The 16883-nt window shown below is 32.2% G+C and overlaps 1 non-coding gene across 1 annotated transcript; it reads left to right on the top strand.

Moving 5' to 3' along the window:
* Nucleotides 1-531: 531 nt before the first annotated feature.
* On the top strand, nt 532-650 carry LOC111744015. The gene has a single exon (XR_002781978.1). It is a non-coding gene; the product is annotated as a 5S ribosomal RNA (ribosomal RNA).
* The last annotated feature ends 16233 nt before the right edge of the window (nt 651-16883 follow it).

The following is a 16883-nucleotide window of genomic DNA, read 5'->3' as shown; positions in this document are numbered from 1 at the left end:
TTCAAGTGAAATATTTAGTAGAATGGAACATATCTACTTCGTTTATGAGTGTGTGTGTGTATGTGTGTGTGTGTGTGCGTGCACATGTGTACAAGCATGTGCAGGAGTGTGAGAGGATTCATGACAGGAAAAAACTGAGAAAAGGCTGGAAACACAGCTTTACTCATCCAGCTTTTCTCACTGAATTGATTAGTTCCACATAAAACTAGCTTAAGGCTTTGCTCTTAGGTTAAAATGTACTAGTTTTCTTTTTTCTTCTAATTATTGAATATATAACAAAAATATAACTATATAATTCATCAAATAAATATTAATTATGGAGAAATAGTTGTCATGTGCTGCTAATGAAACTGTAAATGTACAGAGCATTAAGGGAGCTCAAACTTTAATTCTATGTGTACCCTTTAATCCAGATAGTCCTCTTTCAGTAACTAAATCAGTAGAAATCATGAGAATTTACATAAAGCTTTATATACAATAATAATTCATAAAGGCAACCAAGAGTGAACAAAGTCAAAATTATAAAATTCTGTCTACAGCCATGCTACCCTGAACAAGCCCGATCCCATCTGATCTCAGAAGCTAAGCAGGGTTGGGCCTGGTTAGTACTTGGATGGAAGACCACCTAGGAAGACCAGGTGCTGTAGATGTAAAAAATTAAAAATAAGAGATTGTAAGCTGACAAGGTCCTTGCAATCTGTGAGGTCAACCAAGGGTTGCCTCACCTAAAAAAAAATAATAATAATTAAATTTAAAAATTATAAAATTCTGTACAATATTGAAAATCACATCTAAATAATATAAATTGTTTATGATATATTATTAAAATTGTTCACCATTTGTTAAGTAAAAAACAGGTTATAAAATTGGCTGTTATCACTATATACTTATGCTTATAAAAACAAATTTGTATATTTTGGAAAAAAAGAGTTTAGATATGTACTCTAAAATGTTAATCTTATCTTTCAGTGATGGAAGTGGAGTTGTTAACATTTCTTACAGAAACCAGTTTTTTTCATTCACACATGCCCGCAAATAAAGCCAAAGATGATTACTCCAATATAATCATAAATTATGAGTCAAATAAAAAGTACAAAGCCTTATAAAAAATAAGAGCATATTTTGAGAAGATATATTTTAAAGTCTTAGTGGTAACATCATGAACATAAGAATCCATAAGTATATCCTAAGATTTATAAAACTTAAACATGGCACCTAAAACCTTTTTTTCTTTTCTGAAATCTTGCTAGAGAAGTTCATTTGGTTTGGGGACAGATCCTCAGATTCTTTTTTGGTGGTTGGGGGGATTCTAAGCAAAGTCATTATTTCTTCAAAAGCAAGCATTTTTTTGTTGTTGTTGTTAAAAATAACGTTAATAGAGATGTTTTAGATGAAAAAGGTATATTACAGTTCAATTATTAATTACTTTTACTTGAGTAATAGTTGTACCTCTGAGTCTTTGTGAAACAATGTATTGGAAAAGGGAAGGTTTCTTTTCCCTCTATTCATTTAGACTTTCCTATGGCTATAAAGAATTGTCTTGGGGATGTGTTTTCTTATATTAATGGCTGCTCACAGGGGATGAGTTGGAACAGATTGTAGGATGAACCTGCAGTTGCCACAGAGATCTCAAATTGAGAGGGTCTCAGTTTATCTGGGAGGTTAACATTGTGTATATCAACTTGGACTTGCCTCTTATTGGCCTACAAGTGGCATAATTTGAGTATTATGATAGAATGACCTTTTCTGCATTGTAAGAAAATAGTCTAACCTTGTCATTAAAAGATTCAATTTTTCATGAAGCAATTGGGTATTCCTACTGTAAATTTTCTTCAAAAAAAGAAACCTACTTTTAAGAAGAAAATGAGGATGGAAACAAAGATTTATCATAGGAAAACATTTCTTCTCTTCTTAGGACAAATCGAGCTTATACTCAAGAAAAGTTGTGCTCAGAGCACTTTTGTTACAGGAGAATGGGTTGATTAACTGTGAAGATCAACTTGAAGAAGTCCAGGAAGACTCTATAAGGCAAAATATGGTACGTAGTCTCTAAAGAGATGCAGATGCTTTCTTGTATTTACCATTAGCTTTAACTAAACCTTCTATAAATTAAGAACTAAAGGCTAGTCTTTTCTAATGAATGCTTGGTGTCAGGACTTTTTTGCACAGTTTAATGAGACTTTTCAACAAGAAGAATGTTGTGACACACATGATAAGTAGCAAATCTAAGCACCTGAGGCATTCTAAAAAACGTCTCAAGGAAGGGGTATGTGTGTGTGTGTGTGTGTGTGTGCGTGTGTGTGTGTGTGTGTGTGTGTGTGTGTGTTTAAGGGTTTCAGAACATCTATTCCCTAAGATGTGCTATTTTGGCATGTGGATTATATTGAGCTGAAGGCAACAGAGACCCTGTGGGCTTTAGAGAAACTTGTACCTCTCTTAAAGAATTTAAATTTAGAGACTTGCCCATAATGAGTTATCACCATATATAACATTTTATAACTTAACTATAGGAAAGAGCAAACTTCTAATTACTGAACATTGCTCTTACTGTCCTATGAATGACCCTCTTCCCCTCTGAATCCCCAAGACATTTACCTCATTCCTTAGATCAGGATGCCATTTATACCTCATTTTACCTTCTAGCTCAGAACCACTTATGTATCTGAGGTTCTCATACGATGTACGTAATAAAATTTGGTTATTTCCTTTTATTAATCTCTCATGTCCATTTAATTATTAGGCTAGTCAGAAGAATCTAGAAAGGTAGAATAAAATTTCTTCCTCCCTCACAGTGTGTACAAATGGTCATATTATTGCTAGTATAATAAAAACATCATGGTTCTTATTTCAAACTAAATAACTTAGAGTATGTATTAATTAAGGTTCAATGGAGGATAGCAATGAGAGTTTTCATATTAAATGAAGTGGGAGACATAGTAGAAAACTGAATTTTGAAAATATTCTGGAAGTCCTTTCTTCTTTAGCCATTTAGCAAATTACAGTGCTTCCTGATCTAGTTATAAAAATATATATCGTAAAGATATATATTTTTAGACTCCACTTTTATAGATTCAACTTTATGTGTACATACAAAAGAAAGCATATACTTTTATAAACTTTTAGTCCTACCTGTTGAATCATCTCCCTCGAACTCAAACTTACACATACATATGTACACATACACAAATACAAATACAATCAGTCCCCAAAATGCTCCTCTTAATTGATATTCATGGACTTTGCATTCACAAATATCGTAGAAATCAAGAAATGAATAAAGTTGCATTTCCTTTTATTTGTCATTAACTATATTTAAATGCTGTTCAATTTTTCCAGTTACTGGATTTGGTCACTAAGTGTAGTCTAACTTTTAATCCTTTACTTCTTCCATCAGAGTCAGAAGTACTAATGGTTTTATTAAATTATCAAATAATTTTTCTCCACAAAAATTGTATCAGAAAGCAGACTTTCATCACCCAAAATTTCATAATTTTAAAATTTTTTTAACACATTATATAGCTTATTTTAGGAACAAAAAAAAATCTATATTTCTAAATTAGGTCAAATCATGCCTCTACTTTTAGTTTTAGTTATTTAAATAATAATGTCTGCTCTTATGTTAGTCTTTTTTCCTTTTTTTAACCAACCCCAAGGAGCAATCTTTTTTTTTTTAACACCTACAGTATCTGGTATTCCTACGTTGTCTCACATCCAAGTACTAACCAGCTTCCAACATCAGACGAGATCAGGCATGTTCAAGGTGGCATGGCCGTAGATAGGACCAATCCTCAATAACAACAAAATTGACTTCCTGATAACCCAGCTTCATTCTTATAGCTGTCATTTAAATAATTTATCTATAAGCCCATTTATTCCCTAAATTAATTTTCCAAGGGAATTATTAGAACCTTCGGATATGAATAGTGGCTTTAAGTTAAAGGGAGTAGTTCATCTAAATGCTGAGTGATCCTTTGTATTTAAAGACATCACATCCAATTTACTGAGAAATGTTTGCTCCAAGTTAATCTCAGTAGCTTTATAGTGGCATGCATATGACTTTTGTAAGAACATTACACAAACTCTGCTATCATTCTAATATTAAACACTAAATTGAGTTTATTATTATTCATTTTTTCTATATCATACTTAATTTGCCACTCTACCTTTTAATCAATTGCTATTCCTCTCTCAAATTGTTATCCCTCTGATGATCAAATGGCAGATTTTCCAACTTTCTTCAGTAGGTATAATGCACTGAAAATAAGATAGTAGAAATGATTATTAAGTTAATTGACTTCTTAAGTCATCACCTTTGTCTTACTTTACTCTTGGTCCTATACCATAGGCATAATGCATGCTATGGGGAAAAATATAGAACAGATGGCAATAACTGTAAGTTTGAAGAAAGATGCCTGTATAATTAGACATATGTATTAATTATTTAAGGAAAAGCTTGGAAGACATGTAGGATGCTAAAAGCAGGAGTGGTGGTAGATAGAGAAAGATTATAGATAGAAATGAGTTTGACAAATAAATAGGGACAGATCACAAAGGACCCCAAGAGCTGTTTTTCTTGAGACATTTTATTCTGAGTGAAACTAGAGAAATTTAGAAGGGCCATAAGCAGAAGAGTGACTTCATAAAACTTTAGATTTTACCAAATCATCCTAGCCTATCCCTAACATATAACCAGCAGCAGTCATAAACAGAATAAACTCTACAACCTGTTATCTGCCAACAGACAGTAATTTGGCGTAAGTTACTTGGTGACAAAATCACAATGTCATGTCCTTCACATATAATGTTTTAGGAAATTCTGAAGTTTATTGTGAATTTACACAGCCAGTTCTCGTTCTTCTTTCAAAGTTATTTAAGAGGAAAAAGATAAGTTATTTTAAGGAAATGGCCTATGTTCAAAGAAACGTCAAAGCACCTTCATATTATCTAAAGCTTGTTCAAGGCAAAGCGATCTTTGTTTGATAAAATTAAATCTTTGAATGTGTTCATACAGGGAAACTGCACCCTGTAACCCAACTAATTATAATTTAAAATGTTCCAAATATAATTAATTCAATGAGATAACTTCTATAAACAAACACAGAAAAAGTGTTTAACAAAAAAATAAAAAAGGGGGGAAAAAAAAAAAACTTGGAACCTTCTACTATGAAGCTGACTCCTGATTTCTATACAACTTGTTTCCACTGGTTCTTAATAAGATTAGCGGCAGGATTTACTAGTAAAGGGCAAAGCCAGTTCAATAACATCCAACTGTTCACAGTGAATGTGAAATGGGCCCAGAATGAAACATCTATTCTCACTTCTTACAGACACTTCTTCAATGCAACAATGTTTATTTTTGTAGCTTTTAAAAAAACGGTGCTGAGTTAAAATAGCATAAGTTCTCTGGATAGTCCCAGTTATATCTTTCTTCTACTTTGATTGCTCTCAGAAAGCTCCATGGTACTGAAAATAAAATATTAAAATATAATACTTTGTAATGTTTTTCTGACAGATTTCTCCACCCTACCCCACTATTTTCTTTAAGGTCCTGCAGGTAAATTTAGATTCCTGAACAAGGTAACTCAAGGAGAAAATTAAAGACTGAAAACTTTTCTAATCTGTTCTTCTAATCTATGTAAATGCTCAGAATTGAGAGTTTGTTTAAATGGATTTCTCCACCTATTACATAGTAACAATTACTCTGACATTCCAAGGGTATGTTATCTTAGATGCAAAAGGACAACAGACAGGCTTACTTAAGATAAAGACTGATCTTTGTTAAGAAAGCTACAGGCCCGAGATGTGACTACCCACCACTACCTGCTTTCAGTTAGGAATTTTTATGTTCAGACCATCCTTTATGGTTAATTTCAGTCTTTGAGTTTTTAAAGCCCTCCAACCTAGCCTCCTCTGAGCTTACCAGATTTACTATGTGACCCTATTTCATCCACAGAACAATTCTATCTCCTTAACTCAAAGATCTGAATTTCACTTCTATCCCGGAGAAAACATACAGACTTCACCTCAGTGGAGCAAGGGCTATCCTCCCAACAAAAATGTTGTAACAACACCTTGATGCAAGAAAGCTCAGAACTCAAAATATATACAATTCAGCTGATTATCTATAAAGGATGGTGAGAGTGGGGGAATGAAAAAAAAAAACAAGTTTATCATTCTTTAGAGATTTTTCAACTGCAAAAAAAAAGTGGTACTTAAAACAAATTTTTAAATTATTGCTTGTTTTTAGCAGCTTTATGTTTATAGAAAAACACAGTTTTACTTTATCTCCTTCCATCCCAGACCTCCCATTATTAACATCTTACATTGGTACATTACATTTATTATAATTGATGAGCTAATATTGATACATTATTAACTAAAGTCCATAGTTTCCATTAGGTTTCACTTTTCATATTGTATATTCTAAGAGTTTTATTAAATATGTAATGATGTATCCAACAATACAGTATCATACAGAATAGGTTCACTGCCCTAAACGCCTTCTTTTTGCATCCCTTCCACCCTTCAAACCTCTAGCAACCACTGATCCTTTTATTGCTTTAATAGTTTTGCTTTTACCAGAATGTCATATAGTTGGGTCTTGCCCTTTTTTAAATCCTACTCTGACATTTCTGTCTTTTAATTGATGTATTTAAACCATTTGAACTGATTATTAATATAGTTGGATTGATATGTACCATATTTATTACTGTTTTCTATCCATTGTCCTGGTTCCCAGTATCTTTTTTTTGTCTTCCACTCTTTTTCTGCCTTATCTGTTAATAGAGTATATTATTCTATTTTTCCTCTTTTTTTTGTGTGTGTGTGTGGTTGCCCTTGAGTTTTTAGTATACATTTACAACTAATTCGAGTCCTCTTTCAAATAAGACTATACACTTCGTGGCTAGCACAAATAACTTACAGCAGAGTATCTCTCAATTCCTCTATACTGTCCCTTATAACACTGTGATTATTCATGTTACTTATCCATAAGCTACAATCACCAAATAACTGTTGCTATTATCATTTTGAGCAACTCTTATCTGAGTAGATCAATTAAGAAAAAATAAAATATTTTAAATTATTCTCATTTACCTCTTCTCTAATTTCTTCTTTTTGTAGATCTGTTTCTGACATATATAATTTTCCTTCTTTCTGAGGAATTTAGATTAATATTTCTTGCAAATCAGGTCTACTAACAAGAAATCCCTTCAATTTTTCTTTTTGAAATATTTTTTCTCCATTTTACTAGATACAGAAATCTATGTTGATGAGGTTTTTTTATTTTAACATTTTAAATATTTTGCTCCAGCCTTTTTATGCTTGCATGGCTTCTGAGGAAAAGCTGTGTTTACTATCTGCTGTACCTGTAGGTATTGGAGGCTAAACTTTCCTTGTGTGTCTTTGTTTTTATTTCCCCTGTTGACTTTGGGATTATCTAGAGACCTCTTACATAAGACAGCTCTTTCAGTCATATTCCCATTTTCACACAGGAGTCCTATCGATGTGGTGGTAAGGTGTGGGGAAGAGGAAGAGTCCTATAATTGTATAGTTGTATGATTAGGTCTCAGTGTTTTAGTGAACCTGTGCCCTTGTCCATAAATTTCACAGTGCTCCTCAGTTTTTGTTTTTGTTTTCTTTTCCCAACTTAGGTGAGACAAAATGGCTAGAGCAGGCTTGAATTGGGTATTTCCCTTCACCCAAGTCAATTAGACTTTGGTAAAACTCCAGTTGATTAACCACTGGAGAAATAGCTTATATTGAGGGTTTGTTAGGAAGAAAAGAATGTTCTGAACTTTTTTTTAAGTAGCTACTAATTCTGTCCTCTTTCCTCAGAATCAAATAGGGATTTTTATTTCCTCTTAACTGTCAAAATCTGGTAGAGCACCAGGAGGTAAAACTCACAAAAGTTTGGAGTCTCTTAAGACTGGGTCCCTCTGGAATTTTGAACTCTCAAACTTGTCCACACTGAGCCACCAGCAAGCTGTCAATTACCATTTAGATTTTCCTACTCTGATGTAGGTTCCCACAGAGGTTTTGGCTCATGGGATTCTACTTGAATAAGTTATGATTCTCTATATTTACCTATCTTTCTAACTTTGGGGCCAGCAGTTTGTCCTGCAACCTCAATTCTCTGATAGACCTAAGAAGATCTGTTGTTTTTAAATCTAGTTAGCTTTTGTTGTTACTGTTGTTGTTGGATGGATAGGAGTGATGACTTCCAAGCTTCTTACATACTGAACTAGACACAAGGCATCTGAAACATTTTTCTTCACAAGATTTACATTCAATTTTAGGCAATACACTATTTTTTCTATTATTGATTTTGGGGTAATTGGTTTACTTTAATTCCCATTCACATGTCTTTAATCCTTGGAGTACTTCATAGATGCAGACATGTGTATGCATACATGTATACAGGTGGAGAAACAGGGCAACATTGGAAAAGAGTAGGTGAGATAGTGGAAGCAAAAGAGAAAATTTGTCCCATTCACTGGAGAATACAGTAAAATCACAACGAGAGAGTTACTATGCACAAGTGTATACTGAATACACAAACATGCATACACATACACATGAGAATTTTAATGAGAAAAAACTAACATAACTGCAAAATAGTGAGAGGACTAAACTAGAATAATGCCATTTAATATCTGTAAGTCAAAAAAGTTAAAAATGTTTAATTATAACAAATAAAAAAAGTCCAAATGATTGAATTTACCTAAGTATTTTAGGAAAAAGAAAAGTTATATTTAAGAATCAAGAATAGTCTACTAAATAATATATTTGGCTGTCTGACATTTTGACATTAAATATTTTTCATTCCTAAGATTTAAATTTAACACTGTATTATGTTGAAGTAATAATGTATAACATTCAAGAGTCTTATAAAAATGATTAAAATACATAAGACATTCAAGAACTGTTAAGTAAAAAAATAGAACCAAATGCAAATTTACATATAAATCAGCTAAAACTCCTTTAGAAATTTTAACTACATTAGAATTGATCAATCAGGTTCTATTATTTGCTACTTATAATTTATGCAATAAATTCTATATTGAAACCTTATGTGTCCATTACATATTTTAAAATATATTACCCATCACTATACTTTATAATTTTAATACTTTATGTTAAGACTTAGGGTTAAAACAATAAAATTTTATAGTTAAGAAAGCATATATTAATAGGAAAACAATGATTTAATGACAGCATTTATAATAAACCTCAAATACTATAGTAAAAACTAAATACCAATGTGATTTCTTAAGATATATAGTAAAAAAGAATTACTATTATTAGACAGTAAGTGGGTGGAGACTGAAAAAATCCACAGGAAACAATATTTAAAACTTAGCATTTCCATCTAATTTCTTTGGTTGACACAATGACCTTCAATTTGTAAGGGCAATGTCCCTGATTTTTAGAAAATATCTTGGGAAACAGATTAAAGCATGGGTATGTGTTCCTCCCCGAATGCTCTGTTCCAGGCAACATGAAACCATGTTCTTTGTATCAGCTTAAGATGCCATTCGGTGATATAGACAATCTACCTCAAGTTCAGCCAAAAGCTGATCTCTAACATTTCCTGGCTTCTAGCAACTGAAAGAGCTTTTATCTTTATTATGCTTATGTTGCCCACAAAGGATTACCCTTTTTGAGTGAGGGCCTTGCAATTCTGCTGAAACCATAAAATCCACCCAAATGAAGAAACTGTTGAAGTTTCCAAGAGTCAGCCTCTGTCGCTTCACCATTAGAATACCGACTTCCAGACTCCTCTGTTCTCTCATCTCTGACTGACACGTACCAGGCCATCACACAGATGTAGAGTTTTTGGCAAAGAGATGTTGGTGAAGTCACAAAAGGATGAGATATTCTGCTGATGCATTTCTACTGTCTTAGCATCTCTTTGTTAAAGAGTAAATCTAATGTTCAAGTGACATATCATCACAATTGTTATTTTTGTTTTAAGCATACCCAGATAAAATGATCTACTTTAACTCAGAGCCAGTCCTCCCCTATGGAGTGCAAGGCCACACATGATGTGGCTTCCTGTTCTCTCTCTGACTTCCTCCAGCCTGAACACATCATTGACTTACTCATTCTCTCACTGTTCTGTCAGACCCATCACATTTCTGCTCCAGGGATTTTGCAAAGACTCTTCCTTCCACCTACCCCAGACATATACATAACTTGTTTCCTCTCTTTATTCAGGTCTTTACTCAATTGCTCCTTTCATAAAAAGGTCTTCCCTAACCACACAATATAAAGTCTCCCACTCCTAACTCCTTATTTCATTTATCTGCTTTATTTTTTCCCCATAACTTACATTCTAACACGGTTTATAGTTTATTAGTACTTATTTATCTGCTTTATTGTCTACCTATACTAGGGGTAGTAAAAAGGTACACAGACCCAGTCTGGCCCTCCATCTGTTTTTGTAAATAAAATTTTATTGGAACAGGACATAAAGCCACAGATGTATCATCTCTGGCTGTTTTCACATTCTAATGGCAGAGATGAGTAATTGACAGAGGCTATAGAAAAGTTTCCTGATCCCTTTTCCGTACACATAAAGAGAAAACTGTAAGAACAGGGATTTTCTCTGTAGTTTTGATTACTATGTTCTTATTGCCTACTATAGCTCTGATACATAGTAAGTTCTCAATATATATTTGTTGGCTGAATAAATAAGCAATTCTGCTTAAATCTTCAAGAGAGGTAGCTTTAGAATATTCGTGGCACCACTTACTAGTTGTTGACTCGGAACGAGTTACTTCATGTTTTTTAATTTCATCTGTGACATGGAATAACAAAATAGTCTGCAATATTTAATGTCAGTTAAGTAAATGTATACAAATAAAATGCTTAGATTAAGTATTGTCTGCATTGGTAGGGAAATTTATTTAATGTAGTAAGGTAGTAGAGAAGAAGTGACATTTGTCCTTGCATTACTGATTCAAAAAAGTACTGTGAAGATTAAGACCTTCACCATCTACCTGTTTTTACCTTGCAGCTGGTTAATGAGTCTTGCTTTCTTTTTAAAATATTTATTATGGGGTAAATAAAACAGTAACACAAAACAAAATAAAACAACAGAAAAAAGAAAGAATAATGTAAAAGCCAGAGAAGCAAATTAAATTACTACCTAAATAAATGGTAAAATAAATTGTTTGGAAATAATTGTAACTTCCATTTATTGGACCAGTCAAAATACTCACATACTAATATTATAACTATATATCTATGTAAATTTATAAATTTTGCAATATATATAGGTAAAATATCTGTATCTGCTGTAAAGTTATCACAAATTGGGTTGTTTAATAAAACAGAAATTGTTATTTCAATTCAAGAACTGTTAAGTAAAAAAATAGAACCAAATGCAAATTTACATATAAATCAGCTAAAACTCCTTTAGAAATTTTAACATTAGAATTGATCAATCAGGTTCTATTATTTGCTACTTATAATTTATGCAATAAATTCTATATTGAAACCTTATGTGTCCATTACATATTTTAAAATATATTACCCATCGCTATACTTTATAATTTTAATACTTTATGTTAAGACTTAGGGTTAAAACAATAAAATTTTATAGTTAAGAAAGCATATATTAATAGGAAAACAATGATTTAATGACAGCATTTATAATAAACCTCAAATACTATAGTAAAAACTAAATACCAATGTGATTTCTTAAGATATATAGTAAAAAAGAATTACTATTATTAGACAGTAAATGGGTGGAGACTGAAAAAATCCACAAGAAACAATATTTAAAACTTAGCATTTCCATCTAATTTCTTTGGTTGACACAATGACCTTCAATTTGTAAGGGCAATGTCCCTGATTTTTAGAAAATATCTTGGGAAACAGATTAAAGCATGGGTATGTGTTCCTCCCCGAATGCTCTGTTCCAGGCAACATGAAACCATGTTCTTTGTATCAGCTTAAGATGCCATTCGGTGATATAGACAATCTACCTCAAGTTCAGCCAAAAGCTGATCTCTAACATTTCCTGGCTTCTAGCAACTGAAAGAGCTTTTATCTTTATTATGCTTATGTTGCCCACAAAGGATTACCCTTTTTGAGTGAGGGCCTTGCAATTCTGCTGAAACCATAAAATCCACCCAAATGAAGAAACTGTTGAAGTTTCCAAGAGTCAGCCTCTGTCGCTTCACCATTAGAATACCGACTTCCAGACTCCTCTGTTCTCTCATCTCTGACTGACACGTACCAGGCCATCACACAGATGTAGAGTTTTTGGCAAAGAGATGTTGGTGAAGTCACAAAAGGATGAGATATTCTGCTGATGCATTTCTACTGTCTTAGCATCTCTTTGTTAAAGAGTAAATCTAATGTTCAAGTGACATATCATCACAATTGTTATTTTTGTTTTAAGCATACCCAGATAAAATGATCTACTTTAACTCAGAGCCAGTCCTCCCCTATGGAGTGCAAGGCCACACATGATGTGGCTTCCTGTTCTCTCTCTGACTTCCTCCAGCCTGAACACATCATTGACTTACTCATTCTCTCACTGTTCTGTCAGACCCATCACATTTCTGCTCCAGGGATTTTGCAAAGACTCTTCCTTCCACCTACCCCAGACATATACATAACTTGTTTCCTCTCTTTATTCAGGTCTTTACTCAATTGCTCCTTTCATAAAAAGGTCTTCCCTAACCACACAATATAAAGTCTCCCACTCCTAACTCCTTATTTCATTTATCTGCTTTATTTTTTCCCCATAACTTACATTCTAACACGGTTTATAGTTTATTAGTACTTATTTATCTGCTTTATTGTCTACCTATACTAGGGGTAGTAAAAAGGTACACAGACCCAGTCTGGCCCTCCATCTGTTTTTGTAAATAAAATTTTATTGGAACAGGACATAAAGCCACAGATGTATCATCTCTGGCTGTTTTCACATTCTAATGGCAGAGATGAGTAATTGACAGAGGCTATAGAAAAGTTTCCTGATCCCTTTTCCGTACACATAAAGAGAAAACTGTAAGAACAGGGATTTTCTCTGTAGTTTTGATTACTATGTTCTTATTGCCTACTATAGCTCTGATACATAGTAAGTTCTCAATATATATTTGTTGGCTGAATAAATAAGCAATTCTGCTTAAATCTTCAAGAGAGGTAGCTTTAGAATATTCGTGGCACCACTTACTAGTTGTTGACTCGGAACGAGTTACTTCATGTTTTTTAATTTCATCTGTGACATGGAATAACAAAATAGTCTGCAATATTTAATGTCAGTTAAGTAAATGTATACAAATAAAATGCTTAGATTAAGTATTGTCTGCATTGGTAGGGAAATTTATTTAATGTAGTAAGGTAGTAGAGAAGAAGTGACATTTGTCCTTGCATTACTGATTCAAAAAAGTACTGTGAAGATTAAGACCTTCACCATCTACCTGTTTTTACCTTGCAGCTGGTTAATGAGTCTTGCTTTCTTTTTAAAATATTTATTATGGGGTAAATAAAACAGTAACACAAAACAAAATAAAACAACAGAAAAAAGAAAGAATAATGTAAAAGCCAGAGAAGCAAATTAAATTACTACCTAAATAAATGGTAAAATAAATTGTTTGGAAATAATTGTAACTTCCATTTATTGGACCAGTCAAAATACTCACATACTAATATTATAACTATATATCTATGTAAATTTATAAATTTTGCAATATATATAGGTAAAATATCTGTCTGTATCTGCTGTAAAGTTATCACAAATTGGGTTGTTTAATAAAACAGAAATTGTTATTTCACAGTTCTGGAGACTAGAAGTTCAAACTCAACATCACTGAGACAAAATCAAGTTATAGGCAGGGCCACATGCCTTTTGGAGGCTCTAGAAGAGCTAGCTAGAGAATCTGCTTCTTATTTCTCCTGACTTTCTGTGGCTGCGTTCCCTGGCTTTTGGTTGAATTACTCCAATCTCCACCTTCATAGTCACATTGCCTTCTCTTCTGCTATGCGTGTTAATCTATCCTCTACCTGTGTCTTACAAGGACATTTGTGGTTGCATTTAGAACTCGCCTGAATAATCCAGAATAATTTTATATCTCAACATTCTTAACTTTATCACATCTTAAAAGAAAATTTATCTTTGTTAAATAACATTTACAGGTTCCAGGGATTAGGACTTGATATCTTTTTAACTTTGGGTGGCCATGATTCAGCCATATATGTAAATATATGTGCATGTACATTTATGTATGTATCTGTACGTATATATAGTTTATTCCAACAATCTTCCAGTGTTAATAGCATTCTTGCCCATCCATTTTCAGGTGTGTAACCTAAGGTTTAAAAATGATGTAATTTGCCTAGGCAACACAGTTGGTTTATGGCACATAGAGGATTTGTATGTATGCCTATTCTATTTCAAAAAATCTTAAGCTTGAATGCTGTACTATCATCTATGCTAGGATATAACTTTGTTTTATTTACATGATAATAAAAACAGAAAAGGACTCAAGCAACTTAAGAATAGTAAGTATTCTTTTAAACAGGCATAGTTAACTACCTAAAGGTTATCTAAGCTTAAAATATTGCTTATGAGTTATCTTTTAATTGAATTTAACTGGGTTTTTTTTTACACGGAATGTGCACCAAATATAACTGAAAAGAATGCAATTTTATTTCTCACTTTCTGAAAAGTTAAAAAACAAATTTCTCATATTTATGGACATTTAAAAACAAACATAATGAGGAATAGCAACATAAAACACACACAAGTTCACATGTGCGCACACTCATTTCAGAGATTTTGTCTTTCATTCTATTATAGACACACTTACTCCTGCCCTCTTGGTATTTGTAACCCAATGACTTATAACTTCTCTTCCAAATTTTTAAGTGTTATAATGATTCATATGTGAAGGCCATCTTCACCTGTTTTGGTAAGTCAATATGAAATGTCATACAAATTTATCCTAAATTTAAGAGATGGTAATTGTTGATAAAAAATTATATGATCTGTAAACCCCTTGGGAATATAAAATGTTTCAAAGAATATAAAAATTTTCACCTATTATTCTTATGCCAATTCAGGAAGAAAAATATATTTTAAAAGTTGTTTGCATCACAATTACAGTTTCTGAAGAGTAATCTCAAATTCTCTCATTGCTCTCTAATTACTACTCAGAAAGCAGATTATGTTCCATTGTGTTCTAAAGTAGCTTTAACTTGCTGGATTGCTTATCAATATAACCAGCTGTTCAATGGTAGATCCAGTGATGACGGTGTTTTTAATTGCTTTTTTCGTTTGGCTAAGTAAGTTCAGATGGTCACTAATTAGTTCTGTCATGCAGAGATAGTTTTGTTATGAACAATGCAATCAGTGTTTCATTGAAAAGACAACTGTCCTAAGATCAACACTGCTTAATTATCCCTATGAATTCATACTCAGTTTCTTTATTTGTTATAGCTGTCATGAGTAAGGTGACAGGAATTAAACAAAACTGCAGCATAAAAGAATGTTTCTACCAGTGCGTATAATGATTCCTCATTTTTGGCTGCTTAGAAGCATTCAGTTGAAACAAATCATAAAGATTTATTCTTTATTAAGGTTTATGCAATGCTTTGGGATACCACAAATTATAAATTATAAGATATTGAAGTTAAAATGTTGTGGTTTACATCACATTGTAAACTATAAACTCCTTGAAGTTAACCCATTTTAAAAACAGAGATTCTTTTCAATTAATGGAATTTTTTTTTCAAACTTAGCCAAATAATACAAAATACAGAGATAATGTTACAAAATGAATAAAAATACATATATTTATAATAGTTTATATAATTCTTTTTAGTTCATAATTTTCTTAGTAGAATGTACTTGTCTTGCTAAATATAAAGAATACAAGAGAATTCAAAACTACAAAAGACAAATCTCAATATTCTATATAACTCAAGACACATTTCTAACCCTCATTTTGTTTTCACTCTTCTTATGAGAATTCTCATTTGTATAAGGGAGAGAAAACAAGTCTGTGCAGGCAAATTTCATTTAGTATATTTTAAATTGCATAAGGTATTGATATATCTTTCTGAGAGTGAGATATAAACCGAAGCTTCCTATTTGATGTTTTATTTTATTTAGCAATTTTTAAACCCTTGCCTTGACACAGAACAATTTCAAGAACTCTTTAACATCAATGACTCAGTTTTTATTACACATATTCTCATAAGATAAGAAATCTTAACTAAGAATTGGTTTTTAGTATACAGAGATATAATTTTTTTAGATCAAATTGATGTAATGTGATAATACATTGATTCTGAAGTCAAATTCAAAGACTGTATTACTTTCAATATTAAAACTATTGTTTTGGATCAAAATGTGTTTTTGAAAGGAAATAATGATGCTAATCTTTAGTAATTTTTTAAAAATTTTGACCATTATTTTTCATGTTTATAAACCTTTTTACCTCTAATATTTTCTCAAGTACTTTCTATTTTATTGTCTGAAACTCAAATCATTTTATATTACTGCAAACAATGATACTCCTCTTTTCTTTTACAAATATAAAATATCAATAACATTCACAATAAGCTTAAATCTAGCTATCCAGAAAAATAGCTAAAAAATTATTCAAGTTATAGAAAAACTTGGGTTTTCATGTTGCATAGAGGTTTTCCTCACATACTGGCTTAATCCTAAGCTTTGGACAAGCAAGACAAGAATTCAGAGCATAGAGCAGAGATCAGTTGCTTGGGGCCTACCACATGAACAAAAATTCCAGAGATCAAACAGTGCTGAGATAGTGAATCTTAGCCAGAAAGAAAGAAGGCTCTCAGAGAAAGTGCTATTTTTTTAAATTTTACAATTTATAAAGATCTTATACTTGTGT

The sequence above is a fragment of the Pteropus vampyrus genome, unplaced genomic scaffold (genome assembly GCF_000151845.1).
Source record: "Pteropus vampyrus isolate Shadow unplaced genomic scaffold, Pvam_2.0 Scaffold5, whole genome shotgun sequence".
Taxonomy (NCBI): Eukaryota; Metazoa; Chordata; class Mammalia; order Chiroptera; family Pteropodidae; genus Pteropus; species Pteropus vampyrus.
This window is presented reverse-complemented; position numbering and strand designations above follow the sequence as displayed.